Source organism: Ambystoma mexicanum, chromosome 5p (genome assembly GCF_040938575.1).
Source record: "Ambystoma mexicanum isolate Mex_15411 chromosome 5p, UKY_AmexF1_1, whole genome shotgun sequence".
NCBI classification, from domain to species: domain Eukaryota; kingdom Metazoa; phylum Chordata; class Amphibia; order Caudata; family Ambystomatidae; genus Ambystoma; species Ambystoma mexicanum.
Window position 1 is genome coordinate 1,321,225,084 of NC_090930.1, and position 22,571 is coordinate 1,321,247,654.

The 22,571-nt window shown below is 50.3% G+C and overlaps 1 protein-coding gene across 2 annotated transcripts in view; it reads right to left on the reverse strand.

The window, feature by feature from the left end:
• The window catches only part of TENT4A (terminal nucleotidyltransferase 4A), a 612,157-nt gene that overhangs the window by 162,568 nt on the left and 427,018 nt on the right, over positions 1-22,571 (reverse strand). The window lies entirely within an intron of this gene.

Consider the following 22,571-nt stretch of genomic DNA (forward strand, 5'->3'; position numbering starts at 1 on the left):
ACCACTGAGTATATTTGAGTCAACTTTCTCAACATCACTACGTTCAGAGTCAACTTTGAAGCAGAAATTAAAGTTACTCACTGTAGTGACTAGAGTACCAAGTCCCCTTTCTTCCATCCATGTGGGCATCCGCCAACATGGGGACGATACCAGAAACTTTGGCAGTGAAAAAAAGATCTTTAAATGTATTATAGCAGGCACAGAACGGACTCTGGCATGGTAACGCCCCGCCGCGGCTCAGCTCTCCAGCTCCTCACTTCAGTCACCTCTGAACACATCGGACGCTTTAATATCCGGCTAGTCATTACCTATAAGCTATTGGCATACTAGTGGGGGAAGGTGGGAGGGCGGTCTGGACGAAAGGGGACCATGAGTACTCTAGTCACTACAGCGAGTAACTAATTACTCATCCGTCCCGTCTCATCTCCTCTACCCTTGTGGGTGAATCCACACAAGAACATAGGGTGGAAACTGCCTCATATCTAAGATGAAGAGAAAAGGTTCTTCAGAACCGCCTAACCAAACTCTGCATGGAGCAGGTGTCCAGGGAAAAGTGTATACAGAAGGCTGACAGAGTAGCCCAAGTGGCCGCCTTGCAGAAGACATCCCAAAAAGCAGGTCTCTGCAATTCGACGGCCATGGCCTCTGCTCTAACCGCATAGGCATGAATCCCTTCACAAACAGGTTTGCCTATGGGCGTTTAGGCCTCTGAAATTACCTGGATCATCCAACGGGCGCTGGACACCTTGGATGCCCGAGAGCAGGGGGCAGAGCCCCCCAAAGTCACACTTCCTGAATGATTGTCAGAAAACTCAAAAACCCTCTTGAGGTCCAAGGAATGAAGTGCCCTCTCTGCCTCCAACAGGGTTTGGAAAGAACACAGGCAGGTAGATCTCGATTCAGATACAACGGAGAAGCCAACTAGGGCAAGAAGTTGGGGTGAGTGTGCAAGAGGATCTGGTTGATGGGGAAACATGGTGAATGGCTCGTACAAAGAAAACACCTGCAGCTCACTAACCCTGTGCAAAGAGGGGAGAGCAACCAATAAAAACAGTCTTCAGTTTCACAAAGTGGATGTCCATAGAGGCAATCGGATCAAAAGGCTTGCATTGCAAAGCTGTGAGAAACATTGAGGTCCCAGACCAGGTGCGGCCTATGCACCGGAGGAAAAAGCCTAGACAATCACTTAAAGTGTGCCTTAACCACTGGGTCGGCAGCCGAAAACATGCTCAGGGGAATTCATAAGCCTCGATGGCCGCCGAATATGTGCAACTCCAGAACGAGCCAGGTGCGCTGGAAAAGCCAGAAAGTCATCCTGGGGACAAGTGACAGGGTTCAGACCCTTGCGCGATCCCAATGGCAGAACTGAGTATTTGCTTTTATACTGGAGAGTCGAGGGAGTCGTGGCCTGCTGAATGAAGTCCCAGTTGTCATCTGAAAATTGAGCATGCTGAGGCTTCAGCTGACCAGGAGACAGGCAGCGAGGGCCAGTTTGGCTGGGTCCAGATGCTCCACCCTGCTGCGTCATGAAACCACTGCTGGGACTCTGAAGATGGAAAGGAACCTAGGAGCACAACTGCAGCAGATCTGAAAACCAGGGTCTCGAACGCCAGTGGGGGGGGGGTGTGACCAGTATGAGGCTGCTGGCCACGGAAGCCCAGCACTTAGAGGTTCTGCTGGAGCAGAGGGTAGGTGGGAACAAGCAACAACTGCAGCAGAAAATATGGAAGGATTCTCCCAGTGCCCCTGACACCGACTTGCCCATGAGGCAAACTGGTGGCACTTAGCATTCAGAGTAGAGGCGTACAAGTTCAGGTCCGCAAACTTCCAATGCTGGAACAGGGGCAACAAGGAGTCGTGCAACTCCTCTTAGGTGTTGAACCCAAAGTGACTTAGCTGATCCGCTTCTGCATTGCTGTCCCCCGGCAGGTGGACTGCAGACATCCAAATCCTCTGCGAGGGTCCATTCCCAGATCGAAACCGCCTCCATGCAGATGAAGGGGTTGGGGGGAATGGGTGCCAACCTGCTTATTCAGATAAATTGTAGTAAAATAGTCTGTCCTGACAAGTCCCTGATTAGGAGGGGAATACACCTTAAGGGCCCAGCCCACTGTCCTGAGCTCGAGCAGATCGATATGTAGGAGGGCTTCCATCCTGGACCACACTCCATGCTTCATATAGCCCTCCAGAGTTGCCCCCAGCCCATGAGAGGAGTTGGTCATCACAACCAGGGTAGGCTCTGGTCAGGTGAAGGGGCTCCCACTGAAACATTGCCATCCCTCAGCCACCAGCAAAGGTCAATTGAATCTACTTAGATTCACATGCTGTGCATATAGTCCGACATCTAGTGGTAATCATGGAGTATTGCATCTAGTCTTTCGAGAATCTAAAGGGGACGTCGACATGGGCATGCTTGGAACACCATCCCCAACGTGATGTGTAGTATACCCAAAATCCCTCATGCATCGAGGCCCCTCTGGTTAAGTTTTTTTCTGCTTGAGGGAGCTTATGACTATCGTGAGTGAGTACCGATTGAGATATGGTAGTAAGATGTCCATGTACCTTCTACTACGAGCGGGGAGGAAGGGTGGGTGCATGCGATTCCAAGCAGATACAATCAGAAATGCTATTATGTTAAGTAATGCATGTCTTCCGATGCTTGTGAATCTGCTTAGAATCACATGCTGTGCATAGACGAGCGAGCAGTACCCAGAGTTGGTGGTGGGATGTGAGAAGGAACAGTAGTAAAGAGGTCTTCATGCTGCTTGTCCCACCTGAGAATCAGACCTAGAGTATCCAGGCAGTAGTGTTTTGTAAAGGTGTGTGCAGAACTCCAGGTTGCCGCTTTTCAAATGGAGAGCAACATTTGCAATGAATGCAATGGAAGCCCCAGTGCCCAGAGTAGTGCTCTATGCTTGAAGGGCAGATCTCTCTTTGCAAGAGTGTAGCAGAGTGTGATGCAATTGACAATCCACCTACAGATGGCTTATTTAGAGACAGGATACCCTTCTCTACCAGCTGCCACTGAAACAAAAAACTGGTTTGTTTTCCTTAGTGGCTTAGTGCTTTCCTGGTAGTACATGACTGCCCTCCGCACATCCAGTGTGTGTAGGCTTCTTTCGGCCACGTTAGTGGGGTTCTGGAAGAAGGTGGGTAGTTCTATTGATTTGTTCACATGGAACTTGTGAAAGAAATTAGGCGCACACCATGGATGAGTGCGCAGAACTTCCTTGTCCTTGGGAATTGTGACAAACTAGTCTTGAACTGAAAGTGCCTGTAGTTCACTAAATTCTTATTGTAGTGACTGCCACTAGGCAGGCAGTGTTGAGCAAGATGGAATGCAGTACCCTTTGGGTGCACTACAACAACCTGACCACCTGGCAATAGGTACTCAACCTTTGGTATAAGTCTGTACTACACAGGTTGGTAGCATGTTGAGTAGCCAGGCTTATCTCAAGAGGGGTCAATGTGAGCTGTAGGGGAGTGAGATTCACAGTGACCTTAAACAATTATTAATTTAACAGTCGGAGTAAGCCTTCTTCAGAAGAGGGCCAATGTAATACTAACGCAAATACACTCCAAAATCCACACTCTTAATATTTCTTAATTAGCAAGTACCCTTTTGGGATGGCAGACACTTGCTACACCGTCAGGTGACTTTAGTAACTAGGACATTAATATACTACTGTTTGCATTTAGGATAAGACGTAAGAGTTCAGCAAAGAAAGGTTATTAGAGAGATTACACAAATATTCTGAAGCAGGTAAGTACTTTTGGTAACCCCCAATGCAAAGTTTATTATCCCCTTCCTGGAAGAAGGCAAAGCACAATGTCAGAGGGAAGAAGAGTCATTCAGGGAGCCAGGCTACGCCAAAGTCAATTGGGCAAAAGTCTAGGTGAGCTGAAGCACTTCTTGCAGGTAAGTAAAAGTCTTGCACAATGTTTTAGAAGTCTTTGTAGAAGAGACGAATTGAAAGCAGAGCCACAAGCTGTTAAGACTTGTGAAGTAAAGAAGCGATCAGCAACTCTACAGAGAAACCACAACCGGTCTCACCAACAAAAAACAAGTGCAGTTACACAACAAGAGTTAAGTTCTTCAACTGTACAGTACCTTTTGGTTGAAGAAAAAGTGCAGCAGAGGGCTTCTGTTCCTGTGCAGCTCTGTATATCCTGGTGTTCCTGGGCCTCAGTCATGGGGACAAGAGGGAGGATGTCTGGGGACTCCTGCACTGCAATGGGACAGTGACCAACCGCAAATCTTTAAACAAGTGGCACTTCAGTGTTTCAGCTCCTCGCATCTCCTGCAAATAGCAACACCACGGTTCTTGGCTGTCGAGATGGGCTTTCCTTGCATCTGGGGTCCCACACTGTTGAGGGGCTCAAGCTAGGTCAGTCCTGCTTGCTGTGAGTTTGGAGGATCATCCTGGAGCTCTTGCCCAGCTTAAAAGCAACGCACGCTATCTGGTGTTCTTCTCCCTGGCTATCTGGTTACAGCAGCAACTGCAGTGGATTTTCATCCAGCGCCGAGAGGATGTCCATGTGGTTTACTCTGGAGTTGATTGGTCTCACCAACTCAAAAGGGATAAGTCGTCCTTGCAGAGGGCTTCACGGTCAAGACTAATTTGGAGTTTCAGCACAGCAGCAGGGCTTCACCGGGCTAACCAACTGTCCATGAGTGGCAGAAGGTGTCCTCTTCAAGTTCTTCGGTTCCTTCGTCCAGTGGTCGACTGCATTCCAAACCAAAAAGCCTCGCCCTTTATGCAGGTTTCTCCCATTCATTCCAGCCTTGCTGTCAGTCATCCAGCAGGGTGGCTGTCACTGCCGGACTGCCAGCCGGCCAATCACCTAAGAGTGCATTCCTGTCTCCAATAAGACTAAGCACAGGGAGTTTCGGGCACCTCCCTCACTTCCTTCCCTTGTCAGACATCCTGGAGCCAGAGGCGGGCTTGACTCATGAATCCCGCCAAAGACAATGAACAAAGGGACCAAACCTGGTTTGCCGTGCAGAGTAAATCTCAAGAAGGACCTTTCCAAAAGGAAATGGCGAAAAAAAAGACAACCAGGGCACCTTGGGTGCTTTTCTGCAGCTGCGACTGCAGCCCTTGGTAAATGCATACCACAGTAGTTACAAGTAAATCACTGCCACCAGCCATTCATCGAAGAAAGGGCAAGATAAAAATGTTACAAGAGAAGCTAGACAAAGGGGATACGAAGTAACGCCTCCAGCACCCTATGGTAAAACAGTGTGTGCTGGGTCTAGAAAGTAACAAGTGTAAGCAAAGTCAATTTCATTTTTTTATTGTAACAGTTTATTACAAACTTTTATTACAAAACCAAATCCTCACTGTTCGGTACATTTGTTCCAGTTAGTCTTCATCCCTTAATCTTTCGTACGCATGACTATGCAATTTTCATAACTAGTTTTGCTTTCATTTAACAAAGAATTTTATCCATAAAATTGATCACAGAACATGTTAAATGCACAGAACTCCCACTTAATATGTGCCACCACAAATCTTCCAAATTTCTGTTTATCGGAGCCCCAAGAAAACAGGCCCAATGGACTCCTTTGCCAGCTCCCAGTCACATGGGTCTACCACAACACCTATTGGGCCGACTGACAGCCAGCCAGAACCCCCGATGGACGAGAGGGTGGACAAACTATCGATGGTCAAGAGTGCCTTCCTTGCGGTCAATATTAAACTGGATGATATTGGGGCAACAATCAGCTCCCTGAAGGCAAGAGTCGATCAAGAAAGCGCACGCACCACTGAGGCAGAGAACAGGATCAGCGCCAATGAGGACTCGTTAACACCACATCCGCGACATCGCCCAACTGAAAGGTGACCTTCAGAGAAGCCTGAATAAGTGCAAGGATTTCGAATCTCGATCCAGGAGGAATAACATCCGCCTGGTCGGGGTAGCCGAAACCTTTGGCAAGGGATCTATGGAACGCCAAGTGGAAAACCTCCTGAAATCTCTTGGGCCCCGAGGCTTTCTCCGATCATTTCCTTGTGGAGCGTGCCCATCACACCCTAGCCCCCCCCTCCCAAGCCTGGAGAACTACCCCGCACAATCATTGCCCGTCTCAATTATAGAGATAGAGACGCTATTCCAGGCTCCCTACACTACGAAAACAGAATACACATATACCCAGATTTTTCGACAAATGTGCAAACATTAAGAAGGTCCTATGAACCAGTTAAGAGACCGTTGAGGCTACGCCAGACCCCATATGCGCTTGTCTTCCCGGCTAAAATGCGGATCCAACACGGAGGCCGAGCACACTTTGAAAATCCTACGGAAGCCATGTCGTATGTTGAGGCCTCTAGCCCACTTCCCCCGGGGAGCTGGGCAATAAATCGGAACTTACCGCCCCAGTCGGCGGCGGAACCGGAGGACCATGCTGGCTGACAGGCCTTACTCCACACTGCAATATCATGAAGTTCAGAAACCTGTTGACGGTGAGGTGGCCCTGACCGCCACAAGTTTGAAGTAGGGCCGTGAGCCCCCCGTGGTGGTCGGTCACATGAGTACGGCTCACACCCCCAGGAGATTTCCCAAGTTATGTTTGAAGGGATACATCATCGGATTGGGGTGGATGCGGGTGGGGGTTGGTGGGGCAATCAAGTAAAGGTTCATCCTGGCACTATGCCAGGAGTGTTTGGGGAAGTTATAGTTAAAATCAGGGGGCTACTTTCTAGCAAGATGCTCGCATTATTTGAGACAATGGCAAAACACCTGGCAAACATGTCCCGATAAGCAACTATGGCACAGGCTAAAAGGGAGCTTAAACATTAGACTACTCTCCTGGAATATTCGTGGGCTCAACAACCCAGTCAAGGCGAGGAAAAATCGCAGCATATATTACACGCCATGACCCCCATATTCTCCTTATACAGGAAACACATGCATTGGGGAATGTTAACACCAAATTCCTGCCACGCTGGGGCCCTCAGATACTTTACGGAATACTCGGCACAGTCCAGGGGAGTCCTGACTCGTATACATCCCAAGCTATGCTTCAAATACCACTCCAGTAGGATAGACCCACAAGGTAGATATGCACTGGTGTGGGGGTAGTTGGCGGGGTGCCAGATAATCCTGAACACACATGGACCCAATATAGATGATCCACTATTCTATTGTACAATACTAGATATGCTGTCCACAACGGGGGAGGCACAAATAATTTGGGGTGGAGATTTTAATACGATACTTGATCAATCCTTGGATCGTTCCTCAGCCGCCCCTAGGGCCCCGTCCAAAGCGGCACTAGCCATCAAACAATTGATGGAACATATAGACCTAATTGATGCATGGCGCACGTTACACCCATATGAGAAGAAATTCACCTTCTATTCATCCATCCATCCATGACTCGCGAATAGACTACTGGTTCACTAGTTCATCCCTAGCTGGGACGATCACCAATTGCGAAATACATCCCTGCACGCTCTCAGACCACTCACCGATAACACTAGACATTAGCCTGGATGACTTCACCTCCGGCTAGAAGATGGAGGATGCCCTCCACGATCCTCAGAGACCCCCCTCCCCCCATGTCTGTGAGGCACTACGTACTGAAATCAATGAATTTCTGGAATTAGTTGGCCAGCAGGGAAGTCCTATACATGGCTGCCCCAGCTAAAGCCCGCAGATACGGGGAGAGTAATAAAGCCGGGAAATTTCTGGCCAATATGCTTAAAACCGACATCATAACCCAATCGCTAGCATGCAGAACCCGGCCAGGATAACGGTCAACAAAGAACAGGACAATAATTCCACCTTTGCGGATTTTTACTCTGCTATATACTCCAATCATGATATAAAAACCAAGGAAGACACATTCAGGTACCTAGATGACCTTTACCCCCCTACATTAACCCCTGAGACACGAAACATACTAGAACATGTTAAAATTGAAGAATTCACAGCGGCTATTAAGTCTCTATCTGGTGGCCAAGCCCCCAGTTCAGACGGCCTGACAGCGGAACTATACAAAGAATTTCAAAGTGAATTAGCCCCATTATTATTGAAAGTGTGGGAAGAGGCTATGAGCTGGGGTGTCCTTCCAGATTCGATGCGAAACAATCGCGGTCCTTCTGAAACCCTGTAGACCAGCACACGACATGGCCTCTTATAGGCCCCTCTCCCTGATAAATACTCACGCAAAAATCTTCAAGGTATTGGCCGCTAGACTCCTGCCGTACATGACAATCCACCCCGACCAGGCTGGCTTTATACCAACAATATCTACAGCTCTGAACTTGAGGCGATTTTTCAATGTAATGGCACAGATTGATCCAGAGGCTAAGGCGGCCGTAGTGGCTCTGGACGCCGAAAAGGCCTTTGATTCCGTCTCCTGGACATATCTTTTCCTGGTGCTTGAGAGGTTTGGTCTTGGTCCATACTTTATTAAATGCGTGCGGTTACTATACACCCAGCCATCTATTAAGGTTTTAACTAACACCACTCTGTCCTCTACATTTCAACTACACAGGGGGACCAGGCAGGGCTGTCCCTTCTCACCTATCCTTTTTGCACTTACCATAGAACCAATGGCGGAATATATCCGCCAGAACCACTCGCACAGGGGTCTCAGGATGACTGGTCCCCCACAAATTATATCACTATACGCGGACGATACACTGCTGTAAGTCCGAAACCCACAGGAAAATGTTCAACACATTATGTCAGACAAACGAGTTCTCGGAATACTCTGGATACAGAATCAATGTCCCAAAGTCCGAAATATTTCCGCTGACCCCCGATACAGGTGACCTCTCTGATATAACGGGGTTCAAACCTGCCCCTACTCAGGTATGATATTTGGGGATCATGGTGGCTAGAGATAGACAATTGTTATACTCACATAATCATGGTGAATTATTGCTTAACCTTACGACCAAGCTCCAGTTGTGGGCTAGCCTTCCACTATCCCTGTATGGTCGAGTGGCACTACTCAAAATGGTGGTTCTCATTACTTCAACAACATTCCGATCTGGCCTGGTAAACCCTTTTTTGCGAAACTCTAATCACTTGCCTCCTCTTATCTGGAATGGGAATACTGCCAGGCTGGGATGGGCTAAGATGGTGGAACCATACTCGCAAGGCGATATTGCTGCACCTGATTTTGAATTATATTACATAACTGCACAGGCACAATTCGCAAAACATTGGTTCGACCCCGAGGACACGGCCCCACATATTCTCCTTGAAAAACACGCAGTCCGTCCCAATGACATATGTTCCGTCATCCTTAACCCTACTTACGGAGAAGTCTGCCATTCGACCCGGTATATACTTCCACACGTGCCTGGTCCAAAATCTACAAGAGGATTGGCCTGGAGACCCCCTATGACCCAGAAATCTCCCTCTGGAACTTCTCTAGTATCTCTCCGACGTTTGACAAGGCCCTCCAACGATCCTGGGACCCAAACAAACTCTTTACGATGCGGGACATGTTGCCAGATGGCACATTTTGCGAGCTCGCAGATTTCATAGGTGCGGTAGGGGGAGGCCAGCTTAAACGCTTTCAATTCCATCGTGTGAGAGCATCCTTTGCTGCTAGATGCCCAACCTTCCCATTGGAACTCCAGACACACGAGTGTATTAGAGCTGTAGTGTCCACGGATGGCCGTGGCAAGGGGGTCTCGATGCTATACACTCTGGTGCAGACTCACTCCCCTTCACGTAACACAATCAAAGAAACCTGGGAGCGGGACGTGGGCACCCAGATCGATGAACTTAGATGGGCCCTGTACTGTCAACTCACCAAATCTGTCTCAATGAATTTGGGGCTCCAATTGATTCAATTTAAAATCTTGAATCAGCTACATTACTCCCCGGCTAAGCTAGTTAAATTTGTGAAGGGTTGCGCAGGGACATGTCCAAAATGTGGCGCCCCCGATGCTGGGGCATATCATATGTACTGGTCGTGCCCTGTTATTGTGGAATTCTGGCGGGAGGTGGCAGGTCTCCTGGAGGAGATAACGGCGATCCCGGCCACTCTGTCCCCCTTGAAGTATTTGATGACAGTGGAAAAGTGAAGGAAACCACGAGAAGACTAATATTTCATGCATAGTTGCCAAACAATGTATTTTTCAATGCTGGAAATCCGTCGCTGCACCAACCTGAAACAAATTTTCTGAAAGACCTATGCATGGTAAACGAGAAACTCTTTGTACTGTCAGTCCTGACACCTTGCCGCCCCAAAGATATATGGTCACTATTACGCCTATACGTATGAGATTTGATGCCCGACAGATGTAATGCCTACCTCGTCGCCTTAAACTGTTATGTATGCCCGACTACCATATGTATAATACTGTAATTATGCTCATGTCGTATTGCACTATTTATGTGAATTGTCTTGATGTGAAACTGCTTCCTTAATAAATAAGTTTTAAAAAAAAGCTGATGCCTGTGGAGTTTGTCAGACTCCACAACCAAAAGAAACATTTTCTAAATTACATTAAAATACATGGGAGATATGGGGGAGGAGGGGCTCACTCTCTCCAGTCAAAAATTAATGCCCTAGAGTCCAGCAAAAGAGCTGGGGGTCTCTAAGGTAGAGAGGAATTAGCACATTTCTGAGAATTCTCCCCAACAGGCGGTCTTGTAAATGGGTGCTTTAAGGCTAGCCTTATGCATAGGTTCAAAGGGAGATCCATTAGTCTAGTTAATGCCACAATTATGTCCCATCCGGGAGCTGGGTTTGAAATGGGGGGATGAAGTCTTTTAACCCAGTGTTCGGGAGAATTCTCAAAAATGTGCCAATTCCCTTCACCTTAGAATTTGCTGGCTTTTGAGGACTTTTTTTTTACCTGTAGAGAGGACCCTTTTCCCCCCACTCATGTGTTTTACCTCAGTTTTCTTTGGTTATGGAGTCCAACTAACTCCATAGGCATCTTTTTCAATTGTGTCACACAGCACCCTCAGTGCAGTGACACAGGGAAGCCTTTCAGGCTCTCGAAGGTTTAACTACCTTCTCTGGGATAAACTGCTTCCCAAGTAAAGTGAAATTGACTACTTGTCTTAAATTCCTAGACCCAGCACACCCTATGTTACAATAGAGTGCTGGAGGGGTTACTTAGAATCCCCTACGTCTAGATACTCATGTAACTGTCATGACCACTGTCAGGGGCCACAAGCTGTGCCACAAGCAAGCTCCCACAATTACTATAAGGGCCTCAAGACAGCAAAAAGGCTCCTGGAGCCAGTCCTGGCCCAACTGACCCCAGGCTCATACTGTAACGAGTTACTTACCAGGCTTACTTTCAATTTACTGCATGGCTCTTTAAATCCAACATGGAGGCACCCACACAGCCTAGTTCTAAGAACCAAGCCATGCGGTCTAGTGTTTTGGTGTGGCAGGCCTGGAACTCCTTTCCCTGGTACTACTTCACCTGGGCTATATAAACCACACCCTGACTGCAGAACACGCTTCGTGTTATTCTGCAACCAGCAGCGTGACGCTCACCGTGCACATCTCCTGGTCTTCAGCATCTTCCTGTAGTCCTGGAAGAACAAGATTATTCTGTTTAGATGACAAAACACAATCCAGCACTCAGCATCTCAACCGGGCTGCAATCTGTGGGAACCGAGAGGAGAAACGTCACTCACCTGCGAGTACTAGCTGAAGGACTTCTGGCGAACCGCTACCACAGCTGCTGCACGCACATCGCGACCTGCAATAACGGGAAAATGAAAAAACAAATAGAACGCACGCGCTTCCAAAACATTGAATTTTTTGAGTGTTACATGAATTCCATCGCGCTAAACCTCGCTTCCAACCGGAGCACCACAGCAACATCTACAAAGTAACAGACACATTCAGGTTCGCTTTCAATAGTAAACAACTGCACAGCGCTGTACTTACCTTAACGGATTCCGGGGCCAGTTTTTCATCGCGCTCATCCACTTGCAGCACCACAGCGGCCTGTGTGGAGAAGAAAGAACACAGGTTAGCTTTAAAAGACAATAAGGGCACCGCGCTTTGCGCTCTCTCTCAACTAGAAACGTGCCTCTCCATTCGGCATGCCAGCATCAAGACCGTCGCTCCTGCAGCTTGCGTGCGTTACTTACAGCCACCGGACTTGAAGTTTGCCAGTTGCAAACGTTATGACCAGTCCAAGTAAAGTGCAGGAGCCGGCTTCTATCCCCCCCGACTGAGGCACAGGACAAGCGAGATCTGCAGGAACAGACGTCATCGGCTGCCTCTTTTACTTCATTGTAAGGTACTGTGAAACAAGACCATACTTGCCTCTCGCCGTGAAAGTACTTGAAACTTTTGCAACTCGCAGGCCTAATCCGCTTGTGACCCTAACATATGATTTTTTACGAACTACTTCTGAGAACTTGTGCAGAGACTTTACCATTTACTTACCAGAACCGCTTTATGCTATCCAAGACTTCAGCCCATTGACTTTGACCTAGCCTATTGAATTGACTTCTGGTGAACGCAAAGTAATTGCACTGTGTAAGAATAATTGTAACCTTTCATGTTCTAATAATCTTTGCCTTTCACTCCTCTTAAAAATTATTCTGAAAGAGTATTGAAGTATATTTGTGTGTTATTCTATAATTGCCTCCTAATGAAGGTTTTGTAACTGACAAATATATTAACATGTATTTATCAAAGAAACTGAGTAAGTTTATTTGAACACCTTTGATTGTAGACCTCTGCGTAACATCATTACTGCTCACATTCCCCCTCTTGAGATGAGCCTGGCTGCTCAGCAGCCCTACCAAAACTGTGTAGTACAGACTTATACCAAAGGTTGGTTTACTTACACCTGTAGTCATAGTTGTGTGTAGTGTTCCCAGAGGGTACTTCATACAAACTTTGCTTAACACCTCTTCTATAAAAGCCTTGATCACTGGGGTCTTACACCAAGACACCTTTTTCTGAGACATTGTAGAAGCTGAAAGTGCAGCTAGGTGGACCTTCAGGGAATGAAACACCAGACCCAGGTCAAGTAGGTAGGTCAGGTATAAGAATGTGTTGGTGAGCAGTATATGGGATTAATGCTCTTGTAATTGCACCAGATAACAAAGCTTTTCCATTTGTTAGTGTAGTCTGTTAGGCTTTTTTGCTTCTCCAAGTAGGTCTATGCATCTCTGAGGAAGTAGTAGGTGCCTGAATTCTGACTTCAGGAGCCAGGCTGCTAAGGAGAGTTTGTGGGCATGGATGGAGCGTCTCCACCCCCCCCTTCTTGAGATAGCATGTATGGGCAAGGTGGCTTCATCGGAGGAGAGCTTGACATCGCCATCAGCTGGGAGAACCAGGGTTGGCAGGCCCACATGGGGTCATCGGAATCATTGTGACTGGTTCCTGGTGCATCTTTTGGAGTGGGGGGGGGGGGGGGGGGAGGAGGAGGGAGGCGGGGGGGTTTAGACATTTTCCTGACCAGGTTATCAAGAGACCGTTCCCTTTGGAGCGGTTCTGGTGGTACCTAGAGGCGTAATCTGGGCATTGTGCGGTCTCCAGAGTTGCAAACAAGTTTATCTCTGGGAAGCACCATTCCACTAAGACGTTGGCGGCGATGTCTTCGCCTAATCGCCATTCGTACTCTGTGGGTAGTGAGAAGTCTCTGCTGAGCATGTCTGACATAAGATAGAGTTCCCCCGGAACATGTTGAGACAGGGGGTTGACATCTTGTGTTTGAGAGCCCACTTCCATATGTTCTGAGGCAGTGTGGAAAGCCCTGGAGAGTGAACCCCATTTGTTCAGGTAATATATGGCTGTGATGCTGTCCGTAAGGACAAGTACTGTTTTCTCCTGTAGTTGTGTTTGAAAAGCCTTCAGGGCTTTGAACACTGCTAACAACTTCACAGGTTTATGTGGTTGGATGCTACTGCTGGGGACCAAACGCTGTGCGCCGCGTGAAGGAGACAAGACCCTACCCCGTGAGAGATTTGTCCGTGGTGAGTTGCTTCTACTGCGGGGGTGTTGAAGGTTTTCCCCTGAAAGAGGTTTTCCCTCAACCACCACTGCAGAGAGATAAATTATAAGTTACTCACCGTAGTGACTTATGTACTCTTAGTCCACAGTCCCCTTTCCTCCATACTGTATGGGCGTCTCTTCCAAGGGACAGGAGATGGAACCTTTTTCACCAGAAAAAACATTCTTCCCCTTTAAATTTAGAGGCGCGTGGGGCACAGCCCAAGGAGCATGTGCTGCCCTGACTCCGCCCTCTGGCACCACACCTCAGTCCCCACTGAAGTGTCGACAATAGAATTAACATTCCCTAATGACACCAGTATGGTTGGGGCGATGGGGGGGTTGGTGGGACGTATGGAGGAAAGAGGCTATGGACTAAGAGTACATTAGTCACTACGGTGAGTAATGTATAATTACTCTTACGTCCCGTCCCCCATCCTCCATACTGTGTGGGCAATTACAACTGATTGTAGCCCCATGGTGTAGGGGAGACCCTCCTTAAGCAAATAGGTTCCAGAGAACCGCCTGACCGAAAGCTGCATCAAACAGTAATGCTTGCAGAAAGTCGAGGGAGTGGCCGCCCTGCATACAACTTGCCAAGGGACATGGCGCTGGAATGCGATGGCCGTTGCCTTGGCCCCGACTGCGTGAGCATGCATGTTGGCTGGAAGTGGCTTGTGCTGGCCATCGTACACTTCTTTGATGGCAGAGACTATTCAGGGGGATATGGAGGCCTTAGCGGCCCAATATCCTGGTCTCGAGCCTCCAAAATTGACAAAAAGGGCGTCCAACTTGCAGAAACGCCTGGTCCTGTCCAAGTAGAATTTCAGAGCATGCCCGACATCCAGGCAGTGCAGCACTCTGCTTCGTCCTTAGGATCGGGGGAAAAAACATAGGAAGGACTATTTCCTTGTTAAAGTGGAAAACAGATAGAACCTTGGGCAGAAATGCCAGGTGAGTCCGCAGGACTACCTTGTCCTTGTGTAAGGTGGTATATGTCTCCGAGGCGACCAGCGCCTGGATCTCGCTGACTCTACGAGCCGAGGCTGAATGGTAAGGCCGTCTTGATGGTGACCATCCTGATGTCCACAGATGCCATTGACTCGAATGGTTTGTGTGCCAGTGCACACAAGACTATGTTGAGGTCCCACAACAGGTGCAGTCTCTTGACGGGCGGGTAGAGACTAGCAAGATCAGTCATTTTTGACGATCGGGTTGGAGGAAAAAAATTCCCTCCTCCGAGTTCTTGTAAGCCCCAATGGCTGCAAGATATGTGCGGCAGGTATCCATCTGTATGCCTGAATGAGCGAGGTGCGACGCAAAGGAGAGCATGTCGTCCAAAGTGCAAGCTAAGGGGTCAATTCCCGGGAGTCTGCCCAGTGGCAGAATCTGGTACATTTGCTTTTGTACTGGGCCCTGGTGGCTTTGCTCCCGGCGCCCTGTATGATCTCCAGATTGGCCTGTGAGAGGCCAAGGTGCCGAAGCGTTACCTGCTCAGGTACCATGCTGTGAGAGCTAATTTCCCTGGCGCAGGGTCAATGACTGCCCCCCTGCTGCGCCAGAAGATGTGCTGGGCCCCTCGTAAGGTGCATCGGGGGCAGCTCCGAGAGGCTGAGTAGCTCCGAAAACCATGGCCTGGCCTGCCAATATGGAGCTATCAGAATGATGAGTCGGTGAGACGCCATGATCTTGCAAATTACCCTGGGGATCAGAGGAGTAGGCGGAAAGGCATAGGCTTTCATGCTGGCCCACTGGAGGTAAAATGCGTCGCCCAGAGAGCCAGAGCCCCGACCTTGCCAGGATGCGAACTGGGGACACTTCTTGTTGTGCCAGGTGGCAAAGAGATCCATGTGGGGGTGACCCCACCTGTTGAAGATCTGAATAACGAGGTCTTTAGCTGCCACTTGTAATTGTCAGCTCCCAACCTGCTGAGCCTGTCCGCTTCCAGGTTGGATTTCCCTGGGAGGTGGACTGCCGAGAGGTAAATGTCGTTTTCCAGGGCCCATTCTCACATGCTGATCGCCAGTCTGCACAGAGGAGGGGATCTCGTGCCTCCCTGCTTGTTGACGTAGTACATGCTGGTCGAGGTGTCTGGATGAGGACAACCTTGCCCCTGAGAAGTGGTAGGAATGCTCTGAGCGCTAGCCAGATGGCTTTCAGCTCCAACTAATTGATATGGTATTCCTGTTCCTGTCGAGTCCAGGTGCCGTGGATCGAGAGATCGTCCAGGGTGGCTGCCCAGCCCTAGAGCAAGGAGTCTGGTGATGGTGGCCTGCGGAGAGGACGGCCAAAAAGGCTGGCCCGTCCGTAAGTTGCAGTCCATGGACCACCATGTGAGGTTCGGGTGGAGAGATGGAGGCAAGTTGATCTCCGATTGCGAGCCCCGCTCCTGGTTTCATGAGGCCACGAAGTGCAGCTGAATCCTTCTCATCCCCAGTCTGGTGTGCGGCACGGCCAATAGGACCACTGCCAGTAGACCCACGAGATGTTGGTACCACCATACCGAGGTCACCTCTCTGAGGAAGTGGGCGGTGGTCCACTAGAAGGTTGAGAGTTTGTCCTCCGACGGGAAGAGCTTCTCTGAGCACGTGTCCCAAATGAGTCCCAGGAATGTCAGTCTGCGTTGGCTGCAGCTGCGACTTGAGGTTGAGCGAGAAGCCCAGATCGTGCAGTGTTCATAAGGGCATGGGAAGAGTGGTGAACCGCTTCCGGAGATGTAGCCCAACGAGCCAGTCATCGAGGTATGGGTAGATGTGGAGGCCCTGCGCTCTGAGGGCCGCCAAGGCGTTCATGAGTCTGGTAAAGACCCTGGGGGCCGAGTTGAGGCCAAATGGAAGGACTTTGTAATGAAAATGGTAGCCCATGATCCTGAACCGTAGGAACGAATGGTGGGGCTGCCAAATCAGGGTATTTAGGTACGCGTCTTTCAGGTCCAGGGAGCACATCCAGTCTCACTTGTCCAATGTCTCTGCTATAAAAGGTGGCGTAACCATCTTCAATTTTTGCAGGGATAGGGAGAGGTTGAGGGTGGAAAGGTCCAGCACAACTCTCAAGCCCGCCTGGTTGTTCTTCTGAATGGTGAAAATCCTGGAGTAAAAGCCACAGCCTTGCTGGGAGGCTGGAACTTCCTCCACTGCCTGGCTCTTTACGAGCGACCGGATCTCTGCCAAATGAGTTGCTGTGCCAACCTGTGGGAGGGGAGGCTGGGATAGGAAGGCAGTACCCCGTGGATACTACGGAGAGGATCCAGGGGGCCCACAAAATTCTGGCGCCAGAAATGTGCATTGAGAGCAAGCCTGCCCCCCACCGGAGACACGTGGACCCGAAGGGGCGTGTCATGCCTTCTTTCCCTCAGAGGCTGAGCGGGGGGGGTGGGCGGCAAGGGGGGGGGGGGACTGGAAAAAGCCCTTACTCTCCTCCCCCTGCCCCCTCTCCCACTCCTTTGTTGTTTGCCACAGTTCTGAGACAGCGAGTGGCCCGGCTGCCTGGATCTGTGTTCCTGGAAGCCGCGGAACACTACATATGTACAACCCTTTTCCGAGCACTGCTGCAATTGGGTGTACGATTTGAGCGTGATCTTTGTAAGAATGGATAGAGACTTTGCTGTTTTGCAAGTGTTTTTTTTTTGTCCAGCTCTTCGTCCGTGGAGTGGAAGAGGTACCACCCTCCCTACCCCGAACGGTAGATCTATAATGCGTTCCTGGATATCCGGGTTGAATTTCGTTGCCTAGAGCCAGGCTGTTCTTCTCATGTCCGTGTCAATACAGATGGCACGGCCTGAGGTATCGATATGAGCCACTGGATTCCATGAGGTCATGCACCACCAGCTTGGCTTCAGCTAGCCTCAGCTTCAAGCGCGATTGGCACTGGGTGGGGAGTTCCAGGAGGTTCGCAATTTCCTGCCATAACCTTTGGTTGCAGGCAGCCAGCATGGAGTCTGCGTTGGCCTGACTAAGGTGCAAGGATGCGTTAGAGTAGATTTTCTTGCTGTATGCCTCCAACATCTCCTTGCCTAACAGCGCTGGAGGAGGCTGACGACGACTGAGGCTTGGAGTTTAGTGATGCTGCAGTGATCACTGGAGTGTGGCTGAGGATGGGTCGAGAGCAAGAGTTATCCCCCTCCACCTGCCTGTACTTGGGGTCCAGGTGTCGATTGACCAGCTGTGCCGAGTGGGGCCCGAGCCAACCCTTCTTGGCCAGGGAGGCTAAATCGGTTTGCAGTGGAATACCCATGTTAGCAGAGGGGAGTCCTGTGAGAACGCCCTTTGCCGGCTGTTCGACTTCTGGTTGGGGAGGCCCAGGTACTGAGACATTCGTGGAAGGCCCTATCTGAGGATGGCATGTCCGGATCATAGTCCATATCCTGTGGATCTGGAGGACCCTGTGGAGGAGGAGTGGATGGCGCCAGGGTACAGGGACCACAGCCAGAGACTGAGGAGGCGGCGGAGGTTGCGGAATTGGCTGTGGAGCCAGAGGCGGCGGCTGCACTGGGGCCTGGGGGCCCGATGGAGTCCAGTGCCGCTAGCATGGCGGGGATGACATCCCTGATGGCGTCTTTGATAACCCCCCCCCCCCCCATCTGAGGAGACCTCATGAGGCTAAGGAACTTCTCAAAGAGCACCTCCTCACTGCCCAAAGAGGTGGCAGGGGGTGCCGACGAGGTAGCAGGGGGCTGCTGGAGCCGCTGCATACCCTGTACATATGGATGCAGAGGAAAGCTGCCCTGCGCAAATGAGGGATAGACTGTAGCTTGTTGAGGCCAGTCCCACCTTGACACTCATTCTTCGCCGAATTCCTGGAATGGTGTCGGACGGGTGCTTCTTTTTGGCGCAACGGCCATTTTGTTAAGCTGCCTGCGACGTAGTGCTTGGCCCGCTGGGTCTGGCTTCTTCCAAGACTCTTGCGTGTGGATCACAAGGAAAACCCTGTTCCTCGGGCCTCAGCCCGGTAGGTGCTACACCCTCAACCAGAGGGTCGGTATAGCTGCTTTTAGGCACCCCCCCCGGCAATATTGCTGGTACAAGGGCAGAGCCCGTCAGCAATATTACTGGTACAAGGACGGAGCACCTTGGATGATATTCCGGTACAAGAACCTTCCGGTCCCTCAACACTGCCACCGGGAGGATCCAAGGATCCCTCGGTACCTCCTGCAGCTTCGGTGCATTGGCTGGTACAAGGACCTTAACGGACCCGCGCTGGAGTCTCCTTGGCAAGGTGTCTCCTTTGCGGGGTGCACTTGACGGAAGTGGGGGTGCGTAGCCGCCCCCCCCACCTTGGGCCTGTCTCAAAGTTCTTGAGGTCCTCTGGAGGCGACTTCAGAAAGAGCTCCAGCTAGTCTGTTAAGCGATTTCGATGACAGCGAGCCACATGCTGTACAAGCTTGCCAAACGTGGTCTGGGCAACATAGGCAGAGGGCGTGGGGGTCTGAAGTTGGGAAGAGCCCATTGCAGGATGGACACCTGCTGAACCCTGTGGAAGCCGACATGCGCCGGGTCGGAGCGAGCGTGACGCCAGAGGACCGAATACCTGAATGATAAGACAATTATCTGTGCCTGGAATTACATGGCCGAAGCCAAACCCAGCAGCGCTCGTGAATTCGGCCCGTTCACGTCAAAGCGGCAAAGGGGACTGAGGTGTGGCGCCGGAGGGCATAGTCAGGCCAGCGCATGCTCCCTGGGCCCGCAATCCTGCACGCCTCCAAATTTAAAAGGGGAAGATGTTTTTTTCTGGTGAAAAGGTTCCGTCTCCCGTCCCTTGGAAGGGACCACCATGCAGTATGGGGGGACGGGACGCAAAAGTTATTTTAATTTGAATACAAGTTTTGTGATACTGTTCTATTCTTTGGAGAGTGGGATTGACCACAAGATCATTTGGGTTAGAATTGAGTTCTAGATTTAAAGTAATTCGTCCTGAAGATGGCCTCAATAAACATCACACCAACAGCACTAGAGTGTGCATTATGGACAATGAAGGCCAAAACATACGTCGACTTTCTGAAGTACCAACCATCCAGCTTAATCCATCTATGTTGGAATACCCAATTAAAGGTTTCTGAAAAACCTTTAATTGACATTAGATTTAAGATCGCTAATTGAAATCAGGAGAAAAGACAATAACTGTTTCCTAATTACATCTCCATCAATACGTAGCACAAATAGAGGAGACAAACTAATGTCACTTACTAACCCTATCTTTGCATTTATGGTCATTTGTTTTATCATGTGTTGGATCATTTGTTTTTAGATAATTTATGATGCACTAATACAATTACGTTTGAGAAGTTTGTAGAGATCCCATCTTTCTACTTGATGAAAAAGTAGATAAGGAACAAGTTACTTACCTGTAACTGTTCTCCAGCATGGGTCTGGCATGGAATCACATGCTCATGAATATTCCCAGTCGTCAGGCTGGGAATCCTCGGTAAAGAAAAAACCAGTATCAGTTTCGTTTCTGATCTGTCTTTCGTAGTAATAACCAATCACTGGTCTCTGCGTCATACTGACCACAGCCAATGACTGCCCTCTACCTAAGCACCGCCTCTGGCAGCCATCTTCAGATTTGGAAGCACGTGAAGTGGCAGTATGACCAAGTGAAGAACCGCAGAGGGGTAGGCGGGAGGGTTCGCATGTGAATCCATGCCAGACCCATGCTGGAGAACAACAGTTACATGTAAGTAACTTGTTCCTTCTCCAGCATGGGGTCTGGCATGGATTCACATGCTCATGAATAAAGAATACATAGCAGTACACACATGCATAACCACGGGAGGTGGCAAAGGCTCAACATTAAGCATTACATCAAACTCAACATTAAGCATCTTACCTCCTCACCAGGCTCACCTCAGGCGAACAGGTTGCGCAGCACTGCTTGGCCGACCCTGGACTCCTCCCTGGAATCCGGATCGACGCAGTAGAATTTCGTGAAGGTGTGCGTCGACCTCCACGTAGCAGCCCTGCATATGTCCAGCAGGGGCACACCAGAAAGGAACGGCGTGGTAGCTGCGATCGCTCTGGTGGAATGGGCTCTCGGACTGCCAGGCAGCGGTCGGTTTGCCAACCGATGACAGTACATGATACAGCCGGAGAGCCATCTGGAAATGGAAGCCTTCGAGAGAGCCTTCCCCTGATTGACAGGTCCAAAGTTCACAAAGAGTTGTGACGTCTTCCGAAAACACTTCGTGCGGTCCACGTAGAACTTCAGCGCTCTAGCCACATCCAGCGAGTGCAAAGTCCTCTCGGCCGGCGACGAAGGAGACGGGAAGAACACAGGTAACACCAAGGGCTCGTTAAGATGGAAGTCCGACGGCACCTTGGGCATAAAGGAGGGGTGCGTCCTAAGCACCACCCTCGTGTCGTGAAAAGTCAAGTACGGTGCTTTGCAGGATAGGGCCTGGATCTCTCCCACTCGTCGTGCGGAGGTAATGGCCACCAGGAACGCAGTGTTCCACGACACAAAATTCATTGGTGCGGAGTGCATCGGCTCGAATGGGGGCCCCCCCCCAAATGAGCCTGGTCAGCACCACGTTAAGTTCCCACGCCGGGGCCTTCACCGGCAGGAATGACCAGAACAGTCCTTTCATAAACTCTTTTACCAGTCGATGGGACCACAGGGACATCCGTCCTGTGGTTCTGGTATATCTGGAGATCGCCGCCAGATGAATCTTAATAGAGGCATGGGCCGGGCCAGCCCAGCCTTCGCCAGCGATAGCAGGTACGGCAGCACTTGAGGGGCCGTAATCCGTAGGGGGTTGATCTTCTGTGCTCGGCACCAGATAGAGAACCTCTTCCACTTATGACCGTAGCATTTGAGAGTCGAGGACGCCCTGGCCTTTGCAAGAACCTCTCTGCAATCGGCCGGTCTATCGTAGCCTCCAAACTCTAGCGCTGCAGGAGCCAAGCCTGCAGGTTCAGCGACGCCGGATCGTGATGGAAGATGGCACCTCCTTCTCTGGAGAGAAGGTCCGTGTCTGCCGACAGCTTGATGGGAGGGGACGTTGACAAGTCCAGAAGGTCCGGGAACCAGATCTGCCTCGGCCACGCCGGTGCGACGAGGATCATCCTGCACCGGGACCTCTTGAGCTGGCAGAAGAGCCGAAGCAGCAACGGCAACGGAGGGAACGCATACAGGTATAGGCCGTCCCAGGGGAACGAGAAGGCGTCGCCCATGCTTCTTGGCTGGGGAAACCTGCTGGCGAACCTCTTGCACTTCGAGTTTGTCGCTGTTGCGAAGAGGTCGATTTGGGGTTTGCCCCATCGTCGGAAGAGTTGATCCGCCTGATCCTGGCGCAGTTCCCACTTGTGACACGCGCGCAGCTCCCTGAGCGAGTCGGCGATGGTATTGCTTTTTCCTGCCAGGTGGAAGGGAACCAGGAACATCCCCTGGGCGACAGTCCAGTGCCACAGATCCTGTGCCTCCTTGGATAGGGCTGGGGATCTGGTGCCTCCCTGCTTCCTTATGTAAAACATCATCGTGGTGTTGTCCGTGAAGATCCGCACTACCTTGCCCTTGAGCGACGGGAGGAACGATTTGAGAGCCCAGAACACGGCTCGGAGTTCCAGGACGTTGATGTGCAGGAGCCTCTCCTCTGGGAGCCAGAGGCCTCTTGCGTGGAGATCTCTGGTGT